The sequence below is a fragment of the Hordeum vulgare genome, chromosome 4H, assembly GCF_904849725.1.
Source record: "Hordeum vulgare subsp. vulgare chromosome 4H, MorexV3_pseudomolecules_assembly, whole genome shotgun sequence".
NCBI lineage: Eukaryota > Viridiplantae > Streptophyta > Magnoliopsida > Poales > Poaceae > Hordeum > Hordeum vulgare.
The window spans coordinates 110,412,241-110,426,909 of NC_058521.1; the positions used below are offsets into that span (position 1 = coordinate 110,412,241).

General features: G+C 46.0%; 1 pseudogene; it reads left to right on the plus strand.

Annotated features, from left to right (window-relative positions):
- The first annotated feature begins 6,982 nt into the window (after window positions 1–6,982).
- Window positions 6,983–8,701, plus strand: LOC123450332 (annotated as a pseudogene).
- Window positions 8,702–14,669: the final 5,968 nt, after the last annotated feature.

A 14,669-nucleotide genomic window follows, 5' to 3' on the forward strand; every position in this document is an offset into this window, starting at 1 on the left:
GGACAACGTGCAACGGGCAACATAGGATGCAAATATATGTTCATCTCATACATCACATGCATTAGGTACACGACACGTCTCATCGTTATACCTTTGACGCGTGCGAATCGGAGGGGATCGGGTCGTAGCGGACGTCGTGGAAGTAGTTGTCAATGTAGTCGTCGTGGAAGTAGTTGTCGACGTGGTCGTCGTTGAAGTAGTGGTACTCGGTCTCGTCGATGGTAGTCGTTCGCTCGGCGTCGTGGTTCACTGTCTTCGGCGACGGTAGTCGAACTCGTTCCCGGGGTCGTCGCGGACGTCGTGGTACTCGTGAACTTGGCGATCCCTCGCGGCGGGGACATTCTAAGCGGCGACGGCAAGCGGCAGCACAAGCATCAAAATGCAAGCCTCACGCAAGGCAATCGGCATGCAGCAGCGAGGGCAACAGCTATAGCAACTACATCACTAAGCAACATCAAACGCATCTTTGCATCTACAGCAAGCATGCCAAGCACTAAACGGCAAGCCTAGCAAGCAAAACGGCAAGCGAGCACACAGAAGCAGCTACAACAGCACTACGCAACAGCATCAGCTACAACAAGTAGTTGGCGACTATCTACCTAGCATGCATCGGCCACGGCAAGCACTAGCAGGAGCAAAAGAAACTGGCAGCAACGGCTCGGCAACGACAAACTAGCAACCGCTCGGCAGGCTACGCAGCAGCATGCGGCAACAGCAACAAGCAGCTATGGCAAGCTAGCAGGCAGCAAGGCAGGGGCTACTAGCAGCAGCTAGCAACCTAGCTCTAAGCAGCCAGCTACAACCAACGCAACAGCAAGCATCGCTGGCTAGCACAACAACAGGAAGGCAATAGCAAGACAGTGACAGCAACAACACTCCAAGAAACATCATCGCCACAAGCAGCAGGGCAAGCACAGCAAGCAACAACAGCAAGTGTAGCACGGGAATCACCATGGCGCGGCGGTGGCGAGCTCCGGTGTGGGGCCATGGTGGCTGCGACGAGGTCGGGCCCGACAAGGCTGGCCGGGGAAGGAGAGGCCAGGAGGCACGGTCGGCACGGCACCGCGACGGGCGGCGGCCGCGCGGGAACGGCGGGGCACTGGCTGATGTCGGCGGGGACCTCGGGCCGGCCACCGGGATGGCGGCAGGTGCTGCAGAGGCCAACGGTGACGGCAGAGCGGCGACGCGTAGGGGGTGCTGCAGAGGACGCGGCGCACCGGCTACGGGAGGCCAGCTCGGGTAGGGGAGCGGCGCAGGAGGCGAGGTCGAGGGGCAGCTGAGGCCGGCGACACGGGGGCTGCGCGAGCAAGGGCGAGGGGGCGAGGGAAGGCGCTCGTGGCGAGGGGGAGGACAGGTAATCGGGAGGAGAAGGAGAGGACCGCTGCGGGGGAACAACGGCGCACGGGGAAAGGGGGAGGAATGAGAGGGATCGAGGGGCTGGGCTAGGTCAGGGACTTGGGCCTGGGACTGGCCCAAGTGGGCCTCCTCTCCCTCTATTGTTTTTCCCTTAAAAAAAAGAAAAACATACTCTAAAGTAAAACGATTTTAACAACATAAAAAATGATTTTTGGCTCCTTGAAAAAAAAATACCCCAACTATAAAATAGGTTGGTACTTTTAAACAAATAAAAATGAAACCCTTTTAAGAATTAAAATAAAACCATTTTAAAACGAGAATAAAATTAAACCCTTATCTTACAAAAGAATAAAAATCAAACCCCTTTGAAAATTAAATAAAACCTCTTTATTTAAAGAATAAAATAAAAGCCCTTTAAAAGAGAAAAGAAAATGCGATGATTTTAAAATAAAATTAAAGGAGAAAATAAAGAAAACCCAAGGGTTACCCCCACATTTAATAAAAGCACATTTAAAAGAAGACGAATCTTTTAAAGGGGGTTGAAACCGAAATCCTTTACGCAACCACAAAAAATAGAATAGAGAGGAGAGAAGGGTTTTAGGTCCGCGGTGTCACAGGGTTTAGCGGTGGCTCTCACGCACCCTCTCTCAACACTCCAACAAAACAACGCCACTCACAAGGCACTAACACTCAATAACACGGCAACAAGCAACACCGACAAAACACAGTTGACATGATGCCATGCATGATGCGATGATGCAAACTAAATGATGATGCAACCAAATAAAATAACCACACGACGGAAACGGAAATATAGGGGAATCTTCTGGAACGTCGGCATCGGGCTGTCACACCTCTCCTACACTACAAGAGGATCTCGCCCCGAGATCCAAGAATGAAAGGGGGGGGGGGAGGATGAGAGAGGTAAAAACTTAGTCGCTTCTTTGACAAACGAGTGAAACCAACAATCCTCGAAGGTTGCAAAGAGATGAGGACTGATATGAGAAAGAAGCAAGAATTCACGAAACATTTCGGCAACACTTCGGTAGGAAAATGGGACAAAAAATTCGATAAGAAGAGAGAATTAGACAATATTCACAAGAAACAAGTAAATAGAGCAAGGGAACACCATGATCTTGATAGAACAACATAATAAACCCAAAAGAGCAACAACATAATGCCTCCGGAACAAGAGAATATGAACTAGCTCATACGGAAGAATAGAATGAAGAGAGAATGACAACTACTAACTGGAATGAACTTGGCAAGCATCCATGCAAGAAGAATTGGACGGAGTTGTTGGAAAAACAACAACGAAAAGAACAAGATAGTAGTGGGCTTATGAAAACCTTTCAAACTAATGAAATGACAACCAACCACTAACGTAAACAAGGATTGATTGGGAAAAACAAGATATGAACAATTTCTTACACCAAGAGGATACATTGAGAACTTGGATTAATGACAAGCACCATAATAGCAACAATCCATAGGAAAAGCTTTAGGTGAAATCCAAACCAAGATAGCTCAATGAAGAAATCATGGGTGGAAATTATCTCATGATCATAGAATTGGTGGGTTTAATTATCTCATTCTTGAAAGAAAACTCTTCGAGACTCCTACACTAACAAGAATGCTATAATACCACCTCAAAGGATAAAGGAAGAACAATTGCACATATAAATGCAAGAGAAATGATACTTAAGGTTCTCCAACAAGAATCTTGAAGAACAATTGAGAATGGATTGAAACCTTGATGAACCACCATGAAGGACCTCCGTATACAAATGAACGATGCAAAGACATGAAGGTAGAAATAATATGATTATGACCTTACCAAGATTTAGATGAAGCTTCACAAAGAGATACTTGATAAACTTAGAATCCTGGAAAAGAAAAGATAAGAACACTTGAGAAAAGAATTGATATCATGAGCCACTCCGGAGAAGAATTGAAATCTCTTGGAAGACGGAAGAACAACAATAAGAATTATGTTATGCTCATCCTTCATCAAATTAAATTGATGACAAGCAACAGATTTAGCATACAGCTTATTCCTCTTGAAAGAATCTTGAAGAGAGAGAGATAAGCACCACTTGATGCATAATTGAAGGAAGCACCAGTAAGAATTCACAATTGAATGGGAATACCAAGAAAGCATGGGGACACATGAGAATGAAGAGATAATGATCCACCTGAGGGGGAAATTTGAACAAGACACCAGAATAATTGAGAGACGAACGAAGAGACAACGGATGAGAAGAATTGAGGATGAAAGCTAAAAGCTGAGAACGAAGAATCTTCTGAAATGATGGCCTTCGGAGGATCGAGAATGAAAACAACTCAGAAATGCACCGGATAGCTAGAAAGGATTGCTCATGACTGACAACAATTAAGAAGATGGCACCAAGCTGAAATGATGAATCTCCAAGAGAATGAACCAAGATTGAGAGAAACACTCCTTCGAATCTGCAAGCTGAGAATGATGATGAGGAACAACACCAAGAATAGCTGAGACACTTCGGAATAAAGAAGAATGAAAGGTTGAGCCAATATGAGAATTAACTCAAATAGAACTTGGAGAAAGAATGTGACTGATGAAATTCATACTTACGTCATAGTTGAAAAGAATTAAAGATCTCCGGAAGATTACAAGAGCTATAACAGATCCTGGGAAAAACCTGTGGGTTATGGGCCCACTCAAAGAAACCACCGTTAGAAAAATTGCTAGAAAGAGAGATATTGCACCGTATAAAAGAAAACTAGATGAGGTTGAGCACCTCGAAATAATTGAAAAGATTGGAAACAAGAACTACACAGATAACTTCAACGCTCCGGATCGAAAAGAGAGGAATAACACTACTAGGAAAAGGGCTATAGATGATATAGATACTAATGGCGCACCACACAAGTAGTGCGCCACTACTATATAGTAGTGGCGCACCATGTGAGGTCTGCCATTAGTGTGATGGACACTAATGGCGCACCACACACTCGGTGCGCCACTACTATATATATATTTTTTTTTGCAAAACTACTAATGGCGCACCAGCAGCTGGTGCGCCATTAGTAACCAGGGTTACTAATGGCGCATATGTTAGTAGTGCACCACTACTATAAAAAAAAATTGGGTTTTTTTTTGCAAACTACTAATGGCGTACCACAGCTAGTGCGCCATTAGTAACCAGTGTTACTAATGGCGCATCTGTTGGTGGTGCGCCACTACTATTTTTCTTTTTGCAGAACTACTAATGGCGCACCAGAGGAGGTGCGCCATTAGTAACCATGGTTACTAATGGCGCATATGTAGGTGGTGCGCCACTACTATTTTTTTTTTGCAAAACTACTAATGGCGACCAGGGTTACTAATGGCGCATCTGTAGGTGGTGCGCCACTACTATAATTTTTTTGCCCCACCCGCAGCCCAAACCCTAGCCCTCTTCCTCCCTCCCTCCCTCCCTCCCCCCCTCTGCTGCGCCCGCCGCCGGCCCTCTCCCTCGCTTCAGTTTCGGTCCACCTCCCCGCCCGCCGACGAGGTGACCTCGTCTCCCCCGCTCCCCGCCCCCTGATTTGCAAGGCCAAAGCTAGAGGGGCAGGAGCACCACCACGAATCCCATCCCCATCCCCGCACCGCTGCCGATCTCGCCCGCCCGTAGGACCCCAACCACAGCTCGTTCCCTCCCTCGCACGCATGCACGCCCGTCCATCCGTCCGGCCTAGAGGAGCGGAGTGCGCGCGCTCTCCAAGAGGGACCTTGCAGGGGGCCCGATTCCGGTGGCTTTGGTGCGACGTGGGAGCTGGGAGGAGAGGCGAAGGGAATGGCGGGCGCACCATGGAAGAAGATGGTGGGGCGGTACGAGGTGGGGTGGACCATCGGGCACGGGTCGTTCGGCAAGGTGAAGTTCGCCGTCGACGCCGACACGGGTGTCCCCGTCGCCATGAAGGCGCTCCTGCTCTCCGCCTCCCGCGATGCCGCCGTCGACTTTGAGTACTGCAGTGAGCGCTCCGAACTCTCCTTCTGCCGCCAAACCATCCCCGTTTTGACTTTTGAGATTCCGCGGATTGTGTGTGCGATGCGAGCTTCTGTTGGTGTTTGGTTCCGCAGATAAGGGCCGCCACTATCCGGTGAAGGTGAGCGGCGTGCAGATCTCCCCCGACCCCGTCGTGCGCGGCAAGCCCGCCACCTTCAAGATCTCCGCCTCCACGGGTAAGATTTCTTCAGGATAGCCTGAACTCCTTGCGATTGGGCTTCTGAATTGTGACCCGGCGTGCTCATGGCTGCTGTCGGGCAACTTGAATCTAGCTTTTTAGCAGAGTATTCCTTGTTATTGACTTGTTGCTGGTAGTAGTCTACTCCAGAGTTTAGATCAGTGGCTCTGTGTGTACCCAAATCGGTGGCTGGTACTGTCATTCTATTTGCACCTAGATGTTTGGGTTGCGGAGCGTCCAATATTTGTTGGCCGCAAATTGCAGTAATGCGTGCATGTTTATCGGCCTTACTTCCATCACTTTCCTCTGTTTGTCTATGCTTGTATTTGAGTTTGCCTTGGGTTTCCCGGGTCTCGTAAAAATGACTCAATATCGGATAAGAATGAGGAGACTTCAACTCAAAGTGAGGTAAGCACAACATAATAGTTCGTGACCGTTATTTGCCCCTGAATTCTGGTTGTGACCTGATAGTAGTAGATGTGGTCATGTGGATATATTTCTTTGAATGCTACTATACATCATATATGATTGACGGAGGATGTAGTAATTGATTCATGTTCTATCTTATCTGGGTGGCGCTGTTACATTTGCTTTCTTCTGGATTGCCAAAATGGTAGATTGTAAAAAATTAAAATAAATTTGAGATTGTAATAGAGGACATGGAATGTATAAAAGAGAATACATTTGAGATCCTAATAGAGGACATAAATTAGGGTCATCAGCAATGATCATGTGCCAAGGCTTATTATGCTATTAAAGTTGTTACATGTTGAGCCTACAAAACTCACCGGTAGATCCTCTTTGTTAAGGCTTGCCATGTATACTGTTTTGTGTGACTCACTTTTGCTAGCGTCGGTTCTGAGACAATATGGGTTTGTTTCTCGGTTTAACCCAGTTAGGGGACAACCCTTCCAGTTCTGACGGCCGATGCCAGCACATCACTTTAGTATTTCATCATGTGAATTTGGCCTAATCCAACATTATCTTGTCAAATCCTTTGGTCCTCCCGAACACTACAATATAGAACGGCCATGGTAAATGAAAAGACAACGTTACACTGGCTTCTATCTCTGTGAGTTCAGTAGCAATATGGTCATTGATGCAATAAACTAGAAGAACAAGTCCACGTTCATCTATCATAGTTGTGAACCAAACACAAAGATGCACAAATGGTTAGTTATGTTGTTCTACTTGTTCTATATCCATGCTGATAACCCTGATATTTGCTAATGGTATCATGTTACTTACTTCACGAGTGTAGATGGAGAGACCAGAGTTAGAAATTTCGCTCTTCGTGACATGGAGAGGTGGGACGAGCTCACCTATGACTAAGTACGTTCATTCAATTTTCTGGTTACTCGCTGTCCTCAATTGTGGGTTCATACAACAAGTTAGAAGAGAAAAGATCACCCTCAAGATGAAGATGCTCCAGGACCTGGTGCCAGGATGTAACAAGGTATCAAAATATTCTATCCAGAACGACAACATTTTTATGTGCAAGTGGCAGCCGCACCATCTCTATAGTTTGTCTAATTCGAAGAAATTCCCATTTGTAGGTGATTGGCAAAGCCCTCGAGAAACCACGCGAGCGCCTCTCAGGTACCTACCATCCCACCAGCCTCGTTTCTGTGTTCCTCTTCCTCTTCTTACTAGATACGCGGGTCTGCTCCCTAGTTTTAGGCCACCAGTCGCTACCTAGCTATCTAGCTATCTCCCAGGTAGAATTTGAGCTACTTCGTGCAGGACGACGAATTTGGAAAGCGTGTGCGGTACGTAAGGTTATAGCTAGCACTGTCGTTTGCTGCTCCGCTCTCCTCTGCCAAGATGCGCCACATGTTCCTGCTGGATGCCTGTGCTCCGCTCTGGTCTGTGTTTGGTCATTACCTGGGAGAATATGTATCGGAGCCTCGCAACTTACTAACGCTTGGGAGCCTGTTTTGCAAACATTACTTGGCCGTACAAGTCAAACTACGTATTGGCAAATGGCATGCCAATTTTGTGTAAGCTTTTCGGACGGAAAAAACCGTAAGCCGCATGTTAAAACTAGTGGTTACTGGTTAACGCATCATCTGATTGTGGGTTGATAATTATCATTGTGTCGGCTATTGATAATAATAACTCAAAAACGTTCTGAGTTTCTTCATCAGCAACCTCTTCGTGCTGACTCGTAATTCCCCCTTTTGTACCAATTGTGTTGCACCGTATATCTGCATGTTGTCTTGCTACTATGTGATTTGATTCCTAGCTATAAGCTCGAACTTGAGCAATGCTTGGATGGTTTAATCTCATTGCAACCTTATCTCTCATTGTAGTGCTACGGATGGAGCAAAACATTCTCAAGTTCCTCCGTGACCCTGGGCAGACGCAGTTCAAGTTCCAGGGCCTTCCGACTTCGTACCTGCATCTTGCTGCGCACCATCTGGCATAACATTATTTCTTGATATCGATCGCTCTGCCGGATAACAGCTTGCCTGATGGAACCAGTTCTCGGATCATCCTTCGTAAGACGTCTGCTGAATGTCGATTGCCTGCTGTCCGCCTAGCTGACATTCCAGTTAATTTGCCTCAAGAAGAGACCAGTGTTGTGGCCACCAAAGTAGCTATTAAGCAAAGGCCTCAGAAGAATCACCATGGGGGCGCAGGTGCAGGTGCTAACTCTTCCAGAGGCAACCTTCAGAAAAGCGTTGAGGAGAGGAAAGAGGAATACAACAGGGTACGTGCTCGCATATTTAACAACATCAGTGGTAGCAGTAGTCCGGTTGATGGAAGACCAGCTGATGAAGTTGTTTTGCCCAACACCCTACATAGGTCCACTTCCTTGGAGTTGAACCCAAACACCAGGTACGATGAATTGGCTGAAGCTACCCTTGAAAGGAGTTTGACTAGCACTGCATCTAGCAGCAGATCAAATAATAGAAGCATGATTGACAAGGAGCCTCCAGTCAATAGAGGCAGGCAAGGCAATAGGGTGGCGATATTTCGAGACCGTGACTCTGATCGCAAGGATCCTGATTATGACAGAAGCTATGACAGGTTTGTTCCACATAACATGGCTTCTGTTTGTTGCTATTTGATCTGGGGTTTCCTATGTCGTAATAAAGAGTACCTGATTTCTACCGTGCCTACATTCAATTGATCTGTCTCTGCTGTTTCAATTTTCCTGATGACACTTCTCTCTGTAAACTACCAAAGCATGTGGCTGAGTTATATTGATTTGTCTTGATTGGTGATGATTAGAGAAAATGCATGTGAAACATGTAGATAATAGGCTGTCATGTCAGAATTTTTAAAACATAGAGAGAGAGTGAAGGGGGATGTTCAGTTGTGAGAAATCACATCAAAACATTTCATGTGTATTTTGATGAAAGATGAAATGCAATCTTACTGTTTCAAAATATGCTTTTCTCTTTATGAAAGCTCTTTGGATGATTTCTTTATTGTAGAGGTTCTCCCAAAATATGCATTTGTTTCACAATGTTAGTTTTTCTTTCAAAGTTATTTCATCGTGCCGTACGCTAATTTGAACTAGCACAAAATCCTGTCGGAGCATAATTTGTTCCTCACCTTTCCGCAATAGGTGGAAGAAGACGAGGACAGGGGTAGCAGGCAAAGGACGCGAATGTGATTCTCCAGGCACGACTTCAGTAACATGCTTGGTGTCGATGATGTTGTACTTTAGATAATTTTGCCTGTCTTTCTCGTGATGACCGCAACTCTCTTCGATGTGATGGTAGTTTAGATGGTCGATATCGACTTGTAATGTGAAGACAAACTCGTTACTCGCGGTCTCAAGACTTGTAATGTTCTAACTTTGTTCGGTATTTTAAATTCGGAGACTAATATGATGAATTGTATTCGGAGACTAATCTTCTATTGTATTCTATAAATCTGTTGTTTATATGTTGTTCTATCTATATTCTGTGCAATAATATATTTCGTAATCTGTGCAAATATCAGAAAAAATAAAATAAATACCTAATATTCATACTAGTGGCGCATCACGCAGGACACTAGTGGCACACTTCAAAAGCACACTAGTGGCGCATCGTCAACTAGTGCGCCATTAGTAAACCAGAGCATATGGGTAAATATGGCCCTGGGAGGCATACTAATGGCGCACCATAAGCTATACTAATGGCGCACCAGGATCTATACTAATGGCGCACCAGGATCTATACTAATGGCGCACCGTGAGCAATACTAATGGCGCACTGCCTGGTGCGCCATTAGTAAAAAAATCTAATGGCGTGATGCTAGTGGCACACCTATAGTGCGCCATTATTAGCCAAAATAGGTGCGCCATTAGCAAGCCTTTTCCTAGTACTGCAAATAGCACGATAGGCTCAGGAAAAAATTCCAACATGGAAAAGAATTTACAAGGATGAAATGGATATGATGAACACAGACTACTGAATTAAATTCTCTGGTAAGGATGACAAGAATGAATAAAGATGAACACGATGCTCCTGAGAATCTTCAGAATGAATCACCGGATACGACACAGAATAAAAGATAGCTGAAGCAACAATGAAAAGAAAACTCTTGGATGAAAATCCAATCACTGAAGAAAAGGGTGGGAGGGCGGGGAAAAACAAAGATGACTTGGGACAGATGAGATGAACTCCGGAATAAAATGAGAGGAAGATCTTACAAAATTAGAGAGGATAGGCTACACTTGAAGAGAAGCACACCGGTTGAATGGAATTGATACGATGACTCCGGTTGAAAGGAATTGACATGATAATTGATATAACAGAAGAATTAATACTCTCATAAAAGTATGAGAACACCTCTTAGAAAAGATCTGAAATCACCACTTGACATCAAAGCAACACAAATTTGTTGGAAGATCGTCCTATAAGTAACTACTTGAATTCCCACCTAAGAATTCCCGAAATATCTGGTCATGCAATCTGGTACACGGATACAAGGAGTAATAATCACACAACTCCTATACAAACCCGTCACCTGTATCACATCCGTCAACACACAACCAGAATCTCGGACCTTCATCTACAACAGACCCTCGTGATCACAACGATACAAAGTATGGCAGTACTCCCGAACAATCTGCACCAGTACTGGGGACATCGGGGTTATCTCGCCACTACTAGTATTGAAGCAATTACGAACATCCTTCGTTCTGAGATACTAAGAAATCTGAATGATAACAATGTGCTCAAGAATCCCCTGGAGCTCAACTCCCCTGAAACTCAAAGCAGATAGGAGGCACCAAGACAGAACTCCGTCACATCAGCATCATATAGATTCCAAAAATATCCGCGTGATCCTAAATTTTTTTGAGAGAGAAGAGGAGTAGAATTAAATTATTACGTCAAGATTCCTCACCAGAGCATAGAAGAGGAGAAAAAAGAATCCTACTCTCCGATATATAACTAAGACTCAAATAGTTTTTCACTAGACTCGACTCGGCCAAGTTCGATCAATCAAGGGGGCTCCTAGGTCGGTACTGCTCTGATACCAACTTGTCACGCCCAAGATGCGACCCTATCCTCAATTTGGCACGAGGGCCTCGTCAGGGATAGAAGCGCATCTCGTCGTGTCGCAAGAATGGATATCGTTACAAGTACATGTACTGAAAATAAGAGATATATAATAGAATTGGCTTACACTCGCCATAAGCTACATCAGAGTCACATCAATACATTACATTATCATCAAGAGTAAGAGCAGGGTCCGACTACGGACGAAACAAACGACAGAATAAGAACGACGTCCATCCTTGCTATCCCAGGCTGCCGGCTTGGAACCCATCCTAGATCGATGAAGAAGAAGAAGAAGAAGCAACTCCAAATGAACAATCAACGAGCTCGCGTCAATTAACCTTTACCTGTACCTGCAATTGGTGTTGTAGTAATCTGTGAGCCATAGGGGACTCAACAATCACATTTCCAAAGGTATCAAGACTAGCAAAGCTTAATGGGTGAGGCAAGGTTAAGTGGTGAGGTTGCAGCAGCGGATAAGCATATATTTGGTGGCTAAACTTACGAGTACAAGAAACAAAGAGGGGGAAGATCTACGCATAGCGGACGTGAACTACAGTTGATCAAATGAATGATCCTGAACACCTACCTACGTCAGACATAACCCCACCGTGTCCTCGATCGGAGAAGGAACTCACGAAAGAGACAGTCACGGTTACGCACACAGTTGGCATATTTTATTTAAGTTAACTTCAAGTTATCTACAACCAGTGTTAAACAAAGCTTCCACGTTGCCACATAACCGCGGGCACGACTTTCCGAAAGATTTAACCCTGCAGGGATGCTCCAACTAGTCCATCACAAATTACCACAAGCCGCATAGAAATCCTCAATGACGAAGCTCGCGATCTCGTCGGATTCCCTAGTGGAAAACCTCAACTCTGAGATTACCCAAAGCATCACCGAAATCCCGATGCACAAGATATCTCATCAAAGGTAAAACTAATCCAGCAAGCCCACTCGGTGTGTCGACGAACCCGATAGGAGCCGCGTATCTCGTTCTCAGGACACACCGTCTATGCATAGTGGACGGTAGCCAAACCTCGAGTTGCCCCGATGTGGCATCGCCGACTGCTAGGTGGGTGGACCAACACTCATGCGGAGCACTGGCCCGGGGGTTGATTAAATTATCCTCGGGGTCGGGAAAGTCCCTATGCAATTTTATTAGGTTATTAGGCAAATGTAGTACCAATGTTGGGCCTTGCCAGACCATCTTTAATCTAAAATGAATTATCAAGGGGGTCCCCATAATAACCCCGATCGTGTTAGGAGCGCTCAATTATGGAACATAGCACCGGTAGCCGAAACTAAGGGGGCAAAGGTGGAACAAAACACCAGGCTAGAAAGGCCGAGCCTTCCACCTTTTACCAAGTATATAGGTGCATTAAATTAAATAGCATTTAATATGGTGATATGACAAGGGACCCATCTTATCACATGGAAGCAACTGCACCTGCAACTAGCAACGCTAACAACATGGTTAAGAAGAGGTAACATAGCCAAGCAGTGGTTTGCTAGGTCGAACAGGTTGATGGTTATCATGGCATTGTTGAGAGGCTGATATTTAACAAGTGGTAGGCAACAAGGCATAAACGATAGAAGCGAAAAACTAGCATGGCAATGATAGTAATGGTATCTGGGGAAATGGTCATCTTGCTTGAGATCCCGCTTGGAAGAAGAATGACTCCGAGAAGTCGGCGTGCCAACGTAGTCGAACGGGTCCTCACATTCCGACACGCTTGCGGAACTCTATCGATACGGGCAAACCGGAAACAAACATCAACGCAAATATTCATCACACGATGCACAACATGATGCATAACCTACTATGATGCATGATCAGTTCAAAGATGCAAGGGATGGCATGGCAATTCACCTCACGCAAACACTACACATTAAGTGAAGCTCGATATGCAACGGGTTGCATATCGATGAAACTCCACGATTAATTATTTAATTCACTCCCGATTATTTACACGGCAATATTAAATTGTTGTTATCATGGAAAGGGGTGAAGCGATGATCCTACGTGTCATCCTAGTCGGTTTAACTAGCGGAACATAGAACGGAGCTATGGCAGAAGAGGCATGCAACACAAGATTTATATGCCACCCAGTTACGTTGCGACATTTGATACACACAAAGTATTCCTCCGGTGTTAGTGAGTTATATGATCTCATGGTCATAGGAACAAATACTTGACACGCAGAAAACAGTAGCAATAAAATGACACGATCAGCATGCTACGTCTATTAGTTTGTGTTTAGTCCATCACGTGATTCTCCTAATGATGTGATCCAGTTATCAAGCAACAACACCTTGTTCATAATCAGAAGACACTGACTATCGTTGATCAACTGGCTAGCCAACTAGAGGCTTGCTAGGGACAGTGTTTTGTCTATGTATCCACACATGTATATAAGTCTTCATTCAATACAATTATAGCATGGATAATAAACGATTATCTGGATACAGGAATTATAATAATAACTATATTTATTATTGCCTCTAGGGCATAATTCCAACAGATTGCTAGGACATTGCTTGTCCGAATGCTTCGAGTGGGTTGCCACCTTTTAGCCTAGAGCGTCTGGGCCCTCCCAGGAAGCTTGCACTCTCTAAGGGGGAAATGATGCAGATCCAGCCTATGGTCGACGCACTGATAGCCGTCGTCCGCAAGGGAGTCACCGGCACGGACCTGCTGGAGACTTTTCTGGGTCGGCGCATCCAGCCGCTGCAGGCCCGACACCACGCCATGTGGCACTACACGGGGCCTTCGGATTCCACTCGGTCTCATCCAGAGTGCGTGACCGGGGAGACTTTGAGAGCGTGGGTCCGCGGCATCACAGGCGCGTGTGATAACCCCGAAGGAGCCCGGCGGGTGAAGCCCTTCCGCGCCGACAATCCTCCTCCGAATGAGGTGAGCACATCTTGTCGAGTGCTTTTAATATTCTTAGATTTATTGCTTTTATTGTCCCGCCGACTGACGTTGCTGACTGCGTTTTTTGCAGGAGTGGACCAACTGGTATTCTGCCGTCTCGAATGGGAATCCAGCCGAGGAAGAGGAGGGCAGCCAGGAGGGCAGCGTGGATAGCGCCGAGTACGTCTCCGACAGTGGGGAGACGGAGGAGGAGACAGAAGAGGAGGAGGAGGAGGATGGGGAGCAGAGCTCGCCACCTTCACCACCGGAGCACCGAACTAAGCACCGTCACGATCCCACTGCTCCGCCGGCTCCTCCAGCGGCCCCGAGTGCTCCGCCAGCCCCTCCCGTGGCTCCGAGTGCTCGGAGTAGGAAGAGGACTAAGGACGCTGCTGCCGAACCCGTGAACCAGCCGTCCAAGGTGGCCAAACCTAGTGGGCCCAAGCCTCGGAAAGCTTTGCCTCGAATGAGGATCGCTGTTCCAGTCGCCTCAGCGTAAGTGTCTTGTTCTTCCATCTTCCTTCAGTATTTGATTGAACTCACGCTTATCCGTCGAATGGATTTTACTCAACAGAGCTGCTACCTCCGCCACCTCTCTGCCGCGCCAGGACGATGATCCCATGGACATGGATAACGCCGCCACGTCCCAGCAAGGTGCGTTGTCACGACTCTGAGAGCTA